This window comes from Glycine max, chromosome 11 (genome assembly GCF_000004515.6).
Source record: "Glycine max cultivar Williams 82 chromosome 11, Glycine_max_v4.0, whole genome shotgun sequence".
Taxonomy (NCBI): Eukaryota; Viridiplantae; Streptophyta; class Magnoliopsida; order Fabales; family Fabaceae; genus Glycine; species Glycine max.
In genome coordinates, this window is record NC_038247.2 from 27,955,256 (window position 1) to 27,966,549 (window position 11,294).

The 11,294-nt window shown below is 46.4% G+C and overlaps 1 non-coding gene across 1 annotated transcript; it reads left to right on the forward strand.

Annotated features, from left to right (window-relative positions):
• Positions 1 to 854: 854 nt before the first annotated feature.
• LOC112998449 (small nucleolar RNA R71) lies at positions 855 to 961 on the forward strand. Its single transcript, XR_003263550.1, has one exon. It is a non-coding gene; the product is annotated as a small nucleolar RNA R71 (small nucleolar RNA).
• Positions 962 to 11,294: the final 10,333 nt, after the last annotated feature.

An 11,294-nucleotide genomic window follows, 5' to 3' on the forward strand; every position in this document is an offset into this window, starting at 1 on the left:
TGGCACTGACATTTTTGGGATTTTGGACAGCTTGAGAAGGCAGCTTGTCAGAATTTTGGGACTGTTGTTGATTCAATTGGGTAGCTAATTGTCCCATCTGATTGGTTAAGCTCTGAATGGAGGCTCTGGTCTCTTGCTTAAACTGCATGTTCTGCATAGTCATTTGCCTCACAAGTTCTTCGAGGGAAGGTTGTGGAGGGGCCTCAACTGTTGGCTGTTTCTGGGGTTGTTGCTGTTGTTGGATTGGTGGAGGAATGTATGGTCTGCTTGGGCCAGCAACATTTTGGAAGGAAGGAGCAGGCTGCTGTTGTTGTTGCTAAGGGTTGGACCATCTGAGGTTAGGGTGATTCCTCCATCCAGGGTTGTATCTGTTGCTGGAAAGGTCATAATTGCTCTGCTGTGGTTGATTTTGCTGCTGAGGTTGAGGAGGTCTATTGTAAATATTTGCAGCATAAGCTTCAGGCTGCTCAATTGCTCCAGGTTGCTGCATGGAAGGGCAAAGGTCTGTATGGTAGTCAGCAGAGGAGCACAAACCACAAACCCTTGCGACAGGTACAAATTTCTGATTCAAGGCCAGCTGGGTTACCAAGTTGACCAGCGCATCCAGTTTGCCTTCAAGCTTCTTAGTTTCAGATGATTCAGATGGGTTTGTAGCTACCTCATGCACTCCTCTTATGACTATGGCATCATTTCTGGCGCTAAACTGCTGGGAGTTGGAGGCCATCTTCTCAATTAAATTTCTGGCTTCAGCAGGAGTCATGTCTCCAAGGGCTCCACCACTGGCAGCATCTATCATACATCTCTCCATATTACTGAGTCCTTCATAAAAATATTGGAGAAGAAGCTGTTCTGAAATCTGATGGTGGGGGCAACTGGCACATAGTTTCTTAAATCTCTCCCAGTACTCATACAGGCTCTCTCCACTGAGTTGTCTAATACCTGAGATATCCTTCCTGATGGCTGTGGTCCTGGAAGCAGGGAAATTTTTTTCTAAGAATACTCTCTTAAGGTCATCCCAGCTCGTAATGGACCTTGGAGCAAGGTAATATAGCCAGTCCTTTGCCACTCCCTCTAATGAATGAGGAAAAGCCTTCAGAAATATGTGATCCTCTTGGACATCTGGGGGTTTCATGGTGGAGCAGACAATGTGAAATTCTTTCAAATGTTTGTGCGGGTCTTCACCTGCAAGGCCATGAAACTTTGGAAGTAAATGAATCAGTCCAGTTTTAAGAACATATGGGACATCCTCATCAGGGTATTGGATGCACAAGCTTTCATAGGTGAAATCAGGTGCAGCCATTTCCCTTAGAGTTCTCTCACGAGGTGGAGGTTGTGCCATGTTCTCAGAATGTGCAAAATCATAATGCTCAGAATCAGAATGCTCAAAATTATAATGCTCAAGATCAGGATGTTCAAAATCACCAATAACAGAATGCACAGATTCACCAGTTATGGAATGCTCAGAATGATCAAAAGGTATAAAATGATGCCTAATTAATCTATGAAATGTCCTATCTATCTCAGGATCAAAGGGTTGTAAGTCAGATGGATTGCCTCTAGTCATACACTACATTCAGCATGCACACAACTAGTTGCCTTGTCATGTAAATAAAGGTGTAGGTTTGAACTACAACTACCCTCAAATGATATCCAAATGACTTGAAATTTTGTGAGCAACCTTATAAAATGATGAGAAGATAGCACAAAAAATTTCAAACAAAAATTCAAAGTCTAACTATGAAAGCTAAAATTGGTAGGTTAAGAAAAATAAGTGAATAAAACTTGAAAAATAAAAAACTTTTGACAGAATCGGCTTTTTTGAACGATGGAGACCTCAGCCGGCCTACGACTGGCTGCCACGGCGTATTTATTTGACACATTTGACCGAAGGTGCGAGAAGAGTAGCACACGGATCATCTGTTGCTTGCCCTCTCTCTGTGTTTGGTTGGTTTCACACCTGTTCCAGCAAGACACGAGGCATCCATGTCCGCTCCAAAGCCATCGCTCGTGTGCTAAAAAGAGAAGAATAGATTGGGACCAGCTCTTGGCCGGGATAGGAGGTAGAACAATCAGTTGGTTCCCCCGATGGAAGGAAGGAAAGGAGGGAGTCCTTTTCTCATGTGGAGGGTACCCAAACATTCCGCTGATAGGAACGAGGGGTTGTATTAACTACAATCCCGCGCTCGCTATAAGACAACTAGGGTACCCCATGAGGGGAGCACCGATGGAAGAAAGCATGTCTCCTTTCCTTGTGAGAGATTTCGGCGCGCAAAATTTCAAGGCTATACAAAGAATCCATAAGGCATGGGAAACTGATCGAGGCCGTACCCGAATCAAATAAACATGAAAATGCAGTAACTAGGAAGTGATCCTAGGTCGTTTCCCAACGAGCAGTGACAAGCCAAATGTTCATAATATAATTGCAGTAACAGTAACGATGGGGGGGGGGATTTGGTTGTTTGGTAATTAAAGAGCAGAACAAATAAAATGGAATACGAAACTACTAATATTAAAAACGGGTTGTTTGCTCTGATTCAGAAGCCACTCTCTTATCCTGGGTTATGGAGAATTCGTCCCTAACAGTCAACCACTTAATCCAACCCTATTTCAATTTACTAAGCGAAAATCAACTTAGGGTTTTCAATACGTGATTAGGCACCACATACACCAGTTAGCCCTTCGTCCATTACGCATGAACGCAAGTTAGGCTCAGAGGCAATTAATCGAACACGAAGCGTGCACTGATTAATATTCACGAAATTTGGGATAACTGGTGAAGGGAAAACTGCCAGGAAACCACATTACAAACGAAACCTCAAAGAGAGTTGGGCTTCGTCCTCAAAAGGAAACAACACCTGAAAATCTAGCCTTCCATGGATTTAAACAGAAAACGCAAATGAAACATGAAGCAGAAACGTAAATGAACAAGAACGTAAATGAACAGAAACGTAAATGAACAGAAACGTAAATGAAAGTAGAAGAAGAAGCAAGAATGAACTCGTAATTAGAAACAGAAAATGGAAATTTGCATTAAGAACGAAAACTGTAACAAGGGAACAGAAAAACGTGAAAACCTAAAACCAAAGCTCTGAATAATGAAAATAGCATAGCAGAATAGAATGCCCTGCACGAATCCCAAGGCAGCTATTTAAAAAGAGTCACTCAAAGTCACTGGGCCCTATTACAATACTCTGGCCCAAAACGAAATAAACACTGAACAACATAAAATAAAATTGTGAAATTTCCTAATTAGAAATTAACTAAGGTAAGCGCTGCTTTATTTGCCCTCTTCAAGTCCACTTCCAAAATTCGGATTAAGCCCAATGTTTCATTAATTCCTGAAATTAGATTAAAAACATCAAATTAGCTAAATGAGCCCAAATAATAAAACTGCCTAATTAATTGACAATTAAGACCAATCAATAATTAAAATGGTGCAAAAAGGGTTTAGAAAATAGAAGAAAATGATGGCACATCAGAAACCCCGTTAAGGAAAGATCAAGAACTTAGGGGCATTCGTAATGGCATTATTGGTGGTTATCATGAATGGCTGAAAGTTCATATACGAGGTTTAGATTGGCTCGCCAAGTTAAAAGTCGTCAGCGAAGACAGTTTCGAAGCACCGGAAGAAGATGAAGAAGGCCAAGCTCTCAAAAACGAGTTAGGAAAGGTGAAACTTGCCAAGGAGAAGTTCAAGTTAGCCGCTACACACATCCGGAAGGAGTGTGCCGAATTACGGGAAGAGAATGCAACTACCGCAAGAGCCCTTGAACAAGAGACCAAGAGGGCTCGCAAGGAAGAGTATGGCCGTAACAAATTTCACGGAGCTCTGTGGGGTAGCAACAATGAACTCAAGCTGCGAAGGGAAGAGAGGGACCAGTCGCGAGCACAAAGCATGGTCTTGAAAGAGGAGTTAGTTGCCTGTTCAAGGTTCAAAAGGAGCTTGTCTCAGCGTTTATGCGAGACAGAGACCAACATGCTAGCTATCATCGCCAAGTACCAAGAAGAGTTAAGTCTAGCCACGGCCCACGAGCATAGGGTCGCGAACGAGTATGCCCAAGTATACGCGGAAAAAGAGGCTAGAGGAAGGGTGATCGACTCTTTACACCAAGAGGCAACCATGTGGATGGATCGGTTTGCTCTTACCTTGAACGGGAGTCAAGAACTTCCCCGATTGTTAGCCAAGGCCAAGGCAATGGCGGACACCTACTCCGCCCCCGAAGAAATTCATGGGCTTCTCGGCTATTGTCAGCATATGATAGACTTAATGGCCCATATAATTAGAAACCGCTAGGAAACTTGTATGGTCTCTCAGATCTTGACTAGATACGACTTTCTGAAATAAAATGAGTTGGTCCCATGTTTCTACTCCAAAAAGCTTGTGCGAATCAAATCACTCCTCCATTTTATCTCTAGCATGCATTCTTTCTTTCTTTACCCACTCCTCACGTTTGGTTTTTTTAGGGAAAAACACCATAACTAAACGCGCCACAAGGCATCCCTATCGCACCAAATCCAAATCTAGAACGATGGGTGATCAAGAGGAGACACAGGAACAAATGAAAGCCGACATGTCGGCTCTAAAAGAATAGATGGCTTCCATGATGGAGGCCATGTTAGGAATGAGGCAGCTCATGGAGAAAAACGTGGCCACCGCTGCCGCTGTCAGTTCGGCTGCCGAAGTAGACCCAACTCTCTTGGCTACCGCGCGCCATCCTCCCTCAAACATAGTAGGACGGGGAAGGAACACGCTGGGGCATGACGGCAACCCTCATCTGGGATACAACCGAGCGGCTTACCCTTATGGATTGCCACCCGTCCTGCAAGACGATGCGGGCCATATTGCTTCTCCTGTCCTTGAAAGAGAGCCTCCTCAACAGCCTGACGAGGTCCACGAAGACCCTCAAGACTATGCTTGAAGGGATGTCGAGTTCTATCCCCCGATCCCCGAAGGGCCGGCACCCAGCATGTTGCCTCAGCCCAACATCACGACACAACCAATAGTTTTGTCCATGGAAGGACCACCCCCAGCAACTGAAGAAAGGAGGAAGCTCGATCTCCTCGAGGAGAGACTGAGGGCCGTGGAAGGATTTGGTGACTATCCGTTCGCAGAAATGACGGATCTCTGCTTAGTACCCGATGTTGTTATCCCTCCGAAGTTCAAAGTACTGGACTTCGACAAGTATAAAGGGACAAATTGTCCCAAGAACCATCTCAAGATGTACTGTCGCAAGATGGGCGCACACTCTAAGGATGAGAAGCTATTAATACACTTTTTTCAAGATAGCTTGGCCGGAGCCGCAGTAGTTTGGTACACTAATTTGGAAGCTATCCGTACTTGGAAGGATCTGATTACTGCCTTCCTAAGGAAATATCAGTATAATTCCGATATGGCTCCCGATCGCACTCAGCTGCAGAATATGTTCAAGAAAGAGGGCGAAACCTTTAAAGAATACGTACAGCGGTGGAGAGACCTGGCAGCACAAGTGGCTCCTCCCATGGTCGAGAGAGAGATGATCACTATGATGGTAGACACTTTGCCAGTGTTCTACTATAAGAAGCTAGTAGGTTACATGTCATCCAGCTTCGCGGACCTAGTGTTCGCCGTGGAAAGAATCGAGGTAGGATTGAAAAGAGGAAAGTTCGATTACGTTTCCTCCACGAGTGCGAATGCCAAAAGAATCGGGACAACAGGGGCAAAAAGGAAGGAAGGAGATGCCCATGCTGTCTCTTCAACGCCCGCGTGGGTCAAACCCCCGCAGCCACCTCGTGGTACCCATCAGTATGCGCAACATCACCCGAGCTTCTCAGCTCACACTGGGAATGCCTCTAGTTCAGCACCTGTGCAGCCTAAGGCACCCACCCAGAGGGAAGCTCCCCAAGTTCCAACTCCAAACACAACTTGCCCGGCCGGCAATTCCAACGCAATAAGGAACTTCCCTCCGAGGCCATTTCAAGAATTCACCCCACTCCCAATGACGTATGAAGACCTCTTGCCGTCCCTCATCGCCAACCAATTGGCCGTGGTAACTCCCGGAAAAGTCTTCCAACCCCCTTTCCCAAAGTGGTATGACCCTAATGCAACTTGCAAGTACCATGGGGGAGCCCCGGGGCATTCCATTGAAAAATGCTTGGCCTTTAAACACAAGGTCCAACATTTGATAGATGCTGGATGGCTGACTTTCCAAGAGGATCGGCCCAATGTGAAAACCAATCCGCTCGCCAATCATGGAGGGGGAGCAGTTAATGTCGTTGAGTCCGATAGGCCGCAGAGGTCTAAACCTTTAAGGGATGTGGCAACCCCTAGGAGGTTTATCTTTGAGGCCCTACAAAAGGGAGGTGTGATTCCCCATAGTGGGCGTAAGGAGGATTCCTGTTTGCTGCATTCCAGCGAGCTGCATGACATGGAAACGTGTTTGGGAGTAGAGGAATTGTTACAGCGGATGATAGATCAATGTCAACTGGAAGTTGGCAGTGAAGGAAGAGAGGAGTAGCACATATGCATACAGTCCACGGATGGGAGCACTGTTGCGAAGCCCAAACCCTTGGTGATATACTTCACCAAAGGCACAGCTTCGCAAAAGCCCGGACACCCCTTGGCAGCTAAACCTGTCCCTTTCCCGTACCAAAATAGCCACGCAGTCCCATGGAGATATACACCTCCGAGGGGGAAGGAAGAAGAAGCCACCGACGTCAGCTCGTTGTCGGCTAAGGTAACAAATATCACGGGACTGAGTGGTGTGACCCGTAGCGGTCGTGTGTTTGCACCCCCGGACATACCAGTCCAACCCGCGAACGTCAAAGGGAAAGCAAAAGTGGTGGAGGAACAAGATGATGAAATACCCCTCGCTTCGAATAAAGATATTCCGGCAAAAGGTCTTCCGGAGAAAAAGGATGGTAAAAAGGAGGTGTCGCTAGAGGAAGCCAGCGAGTTCCTCCGTATAATTCAGCAGAGCGAATTCAAGGTTATTGAGCAGCTCAACAAAACCCCGACCAGGGTCTCGCTGTTGGAGTTAATCATGAGCTCCAAGCCTCATCGGGCTCTGCTAGTAAAAGTTCTGAACGAGGCCCACGTGGCCCAAGATATCTCGGTAGAAGGTTTCGGAGGGCTGGTCAATAATATCACTGCCAACAACTATCTCGCCTTTGTCGAAGAAGAAATCCCCGCCGAGGGGAGAGGGCATAATAAAGCTTTGCACGTATCAGTCAAGTGTAAGGACCATATCGTAGCCAAGGTGCTCATCGATAATGGTTCCAGTTTAAAAGTGATGCCTAAGAGCACTTTGGAGAAATTACCATTCAATGCTTCCCACCTAAAGCCGAGTTCAATGGTAATTTGTGCCTTCGACGGCACCCGCCGAGAGGTTAGGGGAGGGATCGATCTCCTAGTACAGATAGGCCCTCACACCTATCAAGTTACCTTCCAAATAATGGATATTAACCCCCCTACAGCTGTCTGTTGGGGCGTCCGTGGATCCACTCAGTGGGAGTTGTTCCCTCTACACTCCACCAAAAGTTGAAATTCATAGTGGAAGGGCATCTGATCATCGTATCAGGCGAGGAAGACATCTTGGTGAGCTGCCCATCCTCTATGCCTTATGTGGAGGACGCAGAGGAGTCATTAGAAACCGCTTTCCAGTCTTTTGAGGTGGTAAGCATTTCCTCCATGGATTCCTTCTCTGGGCAAGCTTGCCTGTCCGATGCAGTAGTAATGATGGCCCGAGTTATGTTGGGGAACGGTTACGAACCCGAAATGGGTTTAGGCAAAGACAACGGCGGCATAACTAGCCTGATAAATGCCAAAGGAAATCGTGGGAAGTATGGGTTAGGCTATAAGCCCACTCAGGCAAATATAAAGAGAAGCATCACGGGAAGGAAGAGCGGTAGTCAAAGCTCGCGGTTGAGACAAGAAGGTGAAGGAAGCCCACCCTGCCACATAAGTAGGAGCTTTATAAGCGCGGGTCTGGGGGATGAAGGTCAAGTGGTTGCGATATACGAAGATGATGTTCCGAGTACATTGGATTTGGTACGACCATGCCCTCCTGATTTCCAGCTGGGAAATTGGCGAGTGGAAGAACGCCCCGGCATTTACGCAACGAGCATAATGTAAACCTTTACGGTTTTAAAAGCTCTATAGTTGGGCCTAGGCTTTAGAGTTTTTCTTTTGTTAAGGCTTTGTGTCTTTTTTTTTTGAATTTATAATACAAGGATCTTTCTTCATTTGTTCCTACGTCTTTACCCATTCTCATCCATTTGCATGTTTACTTCTTTATTTTTAAAACGGCAGATCCAATGACGAGTCCCTCGAAGGTACTAATGCCTGGGACCCGAATATAAACTTCGAGCAAGAAACGAATCAAACGGAAGATGAAGGGAACGAGGATGTGGGACTTCCCCCAGAATTAGAAAGGATAGTCGCCCATGAGAACCAAGAAATGGGGCCTCTTCAAGAAGAAACAGAACTAGTAGACTTGGGAATTGGCAGTGGAAAAAGGGAAGTAAAGATAGGCACAGGTATTACCGCACCTATCCGTGAAGAATTAATAACCCTGCTAAGAGACTACCAAGACATCTTTGCTTTGTCGTACCAACATATGCCCGGTTTGAGCTCTGACATTGTACAGCACCGATTACCTCTAAATCCCGAGTGTTCCCCGGTAAAGCAGAAACTGAGAAGGATGAAGCCCGAAACATCCTTGAAGATAAAAGAAGAAGTGAAGAAGCAATTTGACACTGGTTTTTTGGCCGTCGCTCGATACCCAGAATGGGTTGCCAACATTGTACCGGTCCCTAAGAAGGATGGGAAAGTACGAATGTGTGTTGATTATCGGGACCTGAATCGGGCCAGTCCCAAGGACAACTTTCCTTTACCACACATCGATATCCTCGTAGATAATATGGCCAATTTCGCTTTATTTTCTTTCATGGATGGTTTCTCCGGTTACAATCAGATAAAGATGGCGCCAGAGGATATGGAAAAGACTACCTTCGTCACCCTGTGGGGAACATTCTGTTACAAGGTGATGTCCTTTGGACTCAAGAATGCCGGGGCAACTTATCAACGGGCCATGGTAGCTTTGTTCCATGATATGATGCACCAAGAGATCGAGGTCTACGAGGACGACATAATTGCTAAATCTAAATCCGAGGAAGAACACCTTGTCAACCTGCAGAAGTTGTTCGAAAGGCTTAAGAAATATCAATTAAGGTTGAACCCCGCCAAGTGTACCTTTGGGGTCAAATCAGGGAAATTGCTTGGTTTCATTGTAAGCCAGAAAGGGATAGAGGTAGACCCCAAAAAGGTGAAGGCTATCCTTGAGATGCCGGAACCCCGTACAGAGAGGCAAGTCCGAGGTTTCCTGGGACGCTTGAATTATATTGCCAAATTCATATCGCAGCTCACCGCCATTTGTGAGCCGTTGTTCAAACTCTTACGCAAAAACCAAACTGACCGCTGGAATGAGGGTTGCCAAGAGGCTTTCGGAAGGATCAAGAAATGCCTCATGAATCCCCCTGTGCTTATGCCACCAGTACCTGGAAGGCCTCTCATCTTGTACATGACAATCTTGGATGAGTCAATGGGATGTATGCTGGGGCAACATGACGAATCCGGAAAGAAAGAACGCGTTCTCTACTACCTGAGTAAGAAGTTCACGACATGTGAAATGAATTACTCTTTGCTCGAAAGAACGTGTTGTGCTTTAGTATGGGCATCCCATCGCCTAAGGCAGTACATGCTGAGCCATACTACCTGGTTGATATCCAAGATGGACCCGGTCAAGTACATCTTTGAAAAGCCAGCTCTCACAGGACGAATCGCCCGGTGGCAAGTCCTGCTATCTGAGTTTGATATAGTTTACGTCACCCAAAAGGCGATAAAAGGAAGCTCCTTGGCAAATTATTTGGCTCAGCAGCCTCTTAACGACTATCAGCCCATGCATCCCGAATTCCCGGATGAGGACATCATGGCCTTATTTGAGGAAAAATTGGACGAAGATCGGGACAAATGGACCGTATGGTTTGACGGAGCGTCGAATGTTCTAGGCCATGGCGTTGGAGCAGTATTGGTCTCTCCGGACAATCAATGCGTACCTTTCACAGCCAGGTTAGGATTCGACTGCACCAACAACATGGCCGAATATGAAGCATGTGCCCTGGCCGTCCAGGCAGCGATTGACTCCAATGTCAAACTACTCAAGGTGTACGACGACTCAGCATTGGTAATCCATCAGCTGAGAGGGGAATGGGAAACTAGAGATCCCAAGCTGATACCCTACAAAGCCTATATCAAGGAATTGGCTAAGACCTTTGATGAGATCTCCTTCCATCATGTTCCCCGCGAGGAAAATCAAATGGCGGATGCGCTTGCTACTTTGGCGTCTATGTTCCAGCTAACGCCGCACGGGGATCTACCATACATTGAATTTTGGTGTCGTGGCAAACCCGCGCATTGTTGCCAAGTAGAAGAGGAACGGGACGGTAAGCCTTGGTATTTCGACATCAAGCGATATGTCGTCAGCAAAGAATACCCACCAGAGATTGCCGACAATGATAAAAGGACATTGAGAAGATTGGCGGCCGGTTTCTTCATGAGCGGAAGCATACTATATAAGAGAAACCACGACATGACACTCCTGCGGTGCGTGGATGCCAAAGAGGCGAACCACATGATCGAGGAAGTCCATGAGGGCTCGTTTGGAACGCACACCAAGGGGCATGCTATGGCCAGAAAGATCCTAAGGGCAGGTTATTACTGGCTTACCATGGAAAGTGATTGTTGTGTCCACGTAAGGAAATGCCACAAATGTCAAGCATTCGCAGACAATGTCAATGCCCCACCGCATCCTCTGAATGTCATGTCTGCTCCTTGGCCTTTCTCCATGTGGGGAATAGATGTCATCGGGGCCATTGAGCCCAAGGCCTCAAATGGTCATCGCTTCATCCTCGTGGCGATAGATTATTTCACCAAGTGGGTCGAGGCGGCCTCCTACGCCAATGTCACGAGGGGTGTAGTGGTCAGGTTCATTAAGAGAGAGATCATCTGCCGATATGGTTTGCCAAGGAAGATTATCACGGACAACGGCACCAACTTGAATAACAAGATGATGGGGGAAATGTGCGAGGAGTTTAAAATCCAGCATCACAATTCCATGCCCTACCGACCAAAGATGAATGGAGCCGTGGAAGCGGCCAATAAAAATATCAAAAAGATTATCCAAAAGATGACCGTGTCGTACAAAGATTGGCATGAGATGCTCCCATTCGCGTTACACGGTTACCGAACTTTAGTACGA